The sequence below is a fragment of the Cavia porcellus genome, unplaced genomic scaffold, assembly GCF_034190915.1.
Source record: "Cavia porcellus strain 051 isolate PalLab524CR breed Dunkin Hartley unplaced genomic scaffold, mCavPor4.1 scaffold_3, whole genome shotgun sequence".
Lineage (NCBI taxonomy): Eukaryota > Metazoa > Chordata > Mammalia > Rodentia > Caviidae > Cavia > Cavia porcellus.
Genome location: NW_026947486.1, coordinates 37,995,767 through 38,001,816, shown reverse-complemented (window position 1 = coordinate 38,001,816; position 6,050 = coordinate 37,995,767).

Here is a 6,050-nt window from a genome sequence, read left to right as displayed (position 1 = left end):
GGGCTGAGTTGTGGCTCAGTGGTAATATGTGCAAAACCTTGGGTTCAATTCCCACCACAGGAAGGAAGGAAGGAGGAAGGATAGGAAGAAAGGAAAGCAGACAGGCAGGCCAGCCAGCCAGCCTAAACTGAGTGTAATACAGCACACATGTAATACCAGCTACTATGGAGGCTGAGGCAGGAAGATCAAAAATTCAAGGCCAGCCTGGGTAATTTAGCAAGACCTGTCTAAAAATAAAATTAAAAGGGCTGGTGGTGTAACTCCGTGTTACAGCACTCACCTAGCTTGTATGAGACCCTGGGTTCAAACCCCAAAATCACAAAGTAAAGGTCCCTGGTATGCAAAACTCTATCTTTAAAGATGACATTTCTATTCAAGATTCTAGTAGAGATTCTAGCCAGGGCAACTGACAAGAAAAAAAAAATAAGAGTTACCCAAAATGTAAAGGAAAACCGGGTGTGTTGCACACCTATAATCTTAGGACTCTGGAGGCTGAAGTAAGATGATTGTCATGAATTTGAGGCCAATTTGGGCTGCATATGAGTTCAAGACCAGCCTAAACCACATAGTGAGACCCTGTCTCAAAAAAAATCAGACTTTAAAAGAAGTAAAACTATCTATTTTCAGATGACAGGATCTTGTATATAGAATATCCTGAAGAATACACCAAAACAACTAAACTATTAGAACTAATAAATAGGGCTGGGGATTTAGCTCAGCGGCATAAGCACCTGCCTTGTAAGCAGGCAGTCGTGAGTTCGATCCCTGGTACCGATAAAAAGGAAAAAGACAAAAAAAAAAAAAAAAAAAAAGAACTAATAAATAAAGCTGGCTGTGGTAGCTGCCTGTAAATCCCAGAAATTTTCGAGGCTGGGGCAGGAGGATTCAAATTGAAACTCAGCCTGAGCAATGTAGGGATTTAGTGAGACCCTGTCTTGAAATAAAAAAATAAAAAACAGGCTGGATATGCACTCAGTGTGAAGTCCCTGGAGGCCCAATAACAAAAAACAAAGAAACAAAAAACTAATAAATATGTCAGGCATGGTTGTGCATGCCTGTGATCCCAGCACTTGGGAGGCTGAGGCAGGAGGATCACCATGAATTCGAGATCAGCCTGGGCTACATAGTGAACTCAAAGCCAGCCTGAACTACACAGCCTAAACTACACTGTCTCAAAATAAACAACTAATAAATAAGTCCAGCAGGGATAAAGGTTACAAAAGTCTTTATATGTCTATACACTAGAAGTAAACACCATGAAAATAAAGAAACAATTACATTTACTATTTTAGAAGTAAAATTATCTATTTGCAGATGACAGGATCTTGTATATAGAATATCCTGAAGGGTCTTATTATGTAGTTTAGGCTAGCCTTGAACTACATAGCCCAGGCTGGTCTCAAGCTTGTGGCAATCCTTCTGCCTCAGCCTCTAGAGTGCTAAGACAACAGGCATGGGCCACCACGCCTGGTGACAATTACATTTATAATGGCACAAATACTAAAATACTTAGGAATAAATAACAGAAGTGCAAACAACACCTATACTATGAAAACTACAAAATGTTAAAAGACCCTAGCATGCACAAAGTTGTGTGTTCGATCCTCAGTACCACAAAATTTTAAAAGAAATTAAAGATCTGTTTTGGTAAAATTCTTTTTTTTTTTTTTGAAGCAGAGTCTTGTTACATAGTTCACCCTGGCCTTGATCTTTCAGTGATCTTCCTGCCTCAGGTTCCTGAGTACTGGGGTTACAAGTATGTACCACCACACCCGGCTAAGAAAGTTTTTTTTTTCTTTGTACTAGAAATTGAGTTCAGGACCTCACGTTTGCCAGACAGGTACTATGGCACTGAGCTATATCCTTGGCCCCAAAAGATTTTTTTAAAATGGAGAAACATTCTGCACTGGAGAACAGAAGACTTAATTTTAAAATGGCATCAGCAGTACCTGGTAGCATGTGCCTGTGATGCTACTGGAAGGAAGTGACGTTAGGAGAACCACTTGACCCAAGGAGTTCATGGCCATCCTGGGAAACATGGTCAGACTCAAAAAAAAAAGAACAAATTTCCCTAATTAGCCTAATTAGCTCACTGATTCAATGTAATCTCTATCAGAATCCTAACTGATTTTTTTTCAGAAATTGACAAACCGATAATGAAACGCATATGGAATTGCAATGGACAAATTAGTCAAAACAACCTTGAAAAACAAACCAACAAAATCCTTGAGGAACTCACACTTTCTAATTTCAAAACTTACCACAATGTAATAGTACTCAAGAGAGTATGATAATAGTATAAACTTAGACCTACAGATCAATGGAGTAGAATTGGTAATCCAGAAATAAACCAGTGAGTATATCATTATTTGTTGAAAAACAAATGGGGCTGGGACAACTGAAGAGCTATGTGCAAAAGAAAGAAGTTGGATTTTTACCTCCCACCATATACAAAATTTAACTCAAAATGAATTAAAGCCCTAAAGGAAAGAAGTATAAAACTCTTAGAAAGCACAGAGGTAAATCTTCACGATTTTATATTTGGCAGCAGATTCTTAGATATGATACGATAAGTAGAGGCAACAAAAGAAAAAAAGCAGAATAACTTAAAATCCATTAAAATTAAAACTTTTGTGCTTCAAAAAATATCACTGAGAAAATGAAAAAAAACCACCACCAAATGGGAAAATATTTGTAAATCATATATCTGATAAGGGGCTTGTATCCAAAACAGACAAACAGATCTTGTAACTCAATAATAAAAAGATGTCTATCCTTGGTATTGACTGACAGCTTTGTTTTGCCATATTTGACTGTATTCTTCCCCCCCCCACAAAGAAAGTAATAAGCACTAAGGAGTAATAAAATCCAAGATGTGTAAATTTTGTTGTAAAAAAGAGAGGGAAAAAAAAAAAGAAAAAGAGCTCTAACGGGTATAACAGCAAGTGTGTTTGGGGGTGTTAAATAGCTGACTTTATCAATGTTTTTGGAACATTGAACACAGCTGTTTGCAGTCTCCCTGTTTGAATGTCCACCTTGTGTTCTTTGATACTGTGATTTGAGGAACTATTTTCAAGAAAATAGTGTGTAATCTACTAGCAGGTAATTTCTTACTGTTATGGTTTTTTGTTTTGTTTTGTTTTGTTTTGTTTTGTTTTGTAGTTCTGTATTGCGTGTACCCTTACGCCGCTTTGGTTTGTTTTGTGTTTTTCTCTTTTTCCTCTTAAATAAAAAAAAAAAAAAAAAAAAAAAAAAAGATGGCCTAGTTTTTAAGAAAGGAAAAAGGACTTGAGTAGACATTTCTCCGGAGGAAGATATGCTAGACATGTGGTGACACATATCTATAAGTCCCTGGGAGGCTGAGGCAGGAAGATCACAAGTTTGAGCCCAGCCTAGACAACTTAGTAATTTAGGGAGAACCTCTCTCAAAAAAAGTGAAGGGCAGCTGGGGATGTAGCTAACTGCCCTGGGTTTAATCCCTAATAGTGTACCATAAAAAAAATCCCAAAGCACACTAAAAGATGTTTGACATCATTAGCAACCAGGAAAGTACAAATCAAATCTACCTTTCATGTTCACTAGGATCACTATAATCAAAATCAGATAAGTGTTAATATGGATGTGAAAGTATTAGAACCCTGCTGCTGGAAATATAAAATGATACAGCTACTTTAGAAAATAATTTTACAGTTCTTCAAATAGAATCATCAGGACTGGGAGTGTAGTTCAGTGGTAGTGGGCTTAGCCTGCATGAAACCCTTGGATGGATCCTCAGTTCAGAAGAAATAAATAAAAATAAACAGTTATATGACCCTCCATTTCCTTTTCTTTTTTTTTCCCCCTAGTGCTAGAGATTGAAGCCAGAGCCTTGAGCATGCTAGGCAAATGCTCTATCATTGACTAAATCCCCAGCCCTGGCCCAGAATTTCTATTCATAGTCACCTACTCAAGAGAACTGAAAACATAGTCACACAAAAATTTGTACACAAATGTTTATATCAGCATTATTCAACCAGGCATGGCACACACCTGTAATCCCAGCACTTGGGAGGCTGAGGCAGGTATATCGTTGTAAGTTCAAGACCAGTCTGAGCTACAAAGTGAGCTCAAGTCCAGCCTGAACTACATAGTGAGATCCTGTGTCAAAAAAAGCAGCATTATTCTTAAGAGTTAAAAAACAAAGAGTTAGGCTGGGGATTTAGCTCAGCGGCATAAGCGCCTGCCGTGCAAGCAGGCAGTCGTGAGTTCAATCCCCAGTACCGATAAAAAGGAAAAAGACAAAAAAAAAAAAAAAAAAAAAAAACCCAAAGAGTTAAAAGGTAGAAATAACCCAAGTGCACAACCGATGAATGGATAAAACAAAATACAACATACAATCATTCAGTACATATTGATATAGACTACTATGTGGATGGACTTTGAAAACCTTATGCGAGGCAAAGAAGCTAATTAAGGATGACCACATTATACAAAATTTACCCAATAGGTGAACTTTTTTTTTGGTACTGGGGATCGAACTCACAGCTGAGTGCTTGCAAGGCAGATGCCTATTTCACTGAGCTAAATACCCAGCCCTGCCAATCGGTGAATTTATATGAAATGTCCCAAATAGGTGAATCTCTGCAGATAGAGTAGAGCAGTTGTTGTTAAAGCCAGGGGACCGAGAGATGAGGGTGATAACTAAAGAGTATAAGGTTCATTTTTGCTTTTTTATTTGAGACAGAAAGTGAGAGAAAGGGAAAGGAAAGGAAAAGAAAAGAAAAAAATTTATCAACTGTGAGCTCTCTTGGTATAGTCACAAAAAATTTTATTTATTTTAAGGGTATGAAGGATCCAGGTTGGGAAGTCCCAGGTCATGTATGAAACCAGACGTATTTCTCTAATAATGATAGTAATGATCAGGAGCTATTGAGAGTAATTGTTACATATCAGACAGTTATATTTATCATTTAATGTTTTGTTTGCTTGGTTTTTTGATGGAATTGGGGATAAACCCAGTGCTTTGGGGATGCTAGGGAAGTATTCTAACCAGTGCTTTGGGGATGCTAGGGAAGTATTCTATCACTGAGTTCCACTCCCAGCCTTTATTTAATTCCCCCCTCCCTGTACAGGGAATGAAACAGGCCCTTCACACTGAGACATATCCCAACCCTTTATGTTTTATTTTGAAACAGAGTCTCACTAAGTTGCTAAATTACCCAGGCAGGTTTTGAATTTATCATCTTCATGCCTCAGCCTCCCACAGTGCTGGAACTAACAAGCATGTGCCATCATGCTAGGCTCCCTTATTTAATTTTTTAATTGCCTCCTCATGAGGTATTATCATTTCCATTTTACATTTGTGGACACTGAGTTTCAGAGTTGCCCCACAGGTGATAAATGGCAGAATTAGGATTGGGCCCCTCATCTTTCTTGACTGAAAAGGCCAAACTCGGGAATGGGGATTTAGCTCAGCAGCATAAGTGCCTGCCTTGTAAGCAGGCAGTCGTGAGTTGGATCCCTGGTACCAATAAAAAAAAAAAAAAAGAAAAGTCCAAACTCTTTCTATGAACATTGGCTCCTTAAAAAATTTCTTTAATTAAAAAAGAAAAAAAAACTCAAACTATTGAAAATCTAAACCGGGCCTTGTGGCACATGCCTGTTAATCCTACCACTTGGGAGGCTGAGGCAGGAGGACCACTGCAAATCTGAGACCAGCCTGAGCTACAAAGTGAGCCCAAGGGCAGCCTGAACTGTATAGTGAGACGCTGTCTCAAAAAAAAGAGAAAGTCTATTGGGTACTTGAACATAGTTTCTCACTATTCTACAAGGTAGATGTTATTTTTTTCATTTCTCATTTTATTTTTATGGTGCTGGGGATCACATCCAGGGCTTTGTGCATATTAATTATTTATCTTTATTTTTAATTAATTCTTTTTTTTGGTACTAGGGATTGAACTCATGACCCTGCACTTGCCAGGCAGACACTTAAGCCACTGTGCTAAATCTCAGTCCAATTAATTCATTTTTAAAGAGACAAATTCTGTCTTATGTTGGCCTTGAACTTGCTA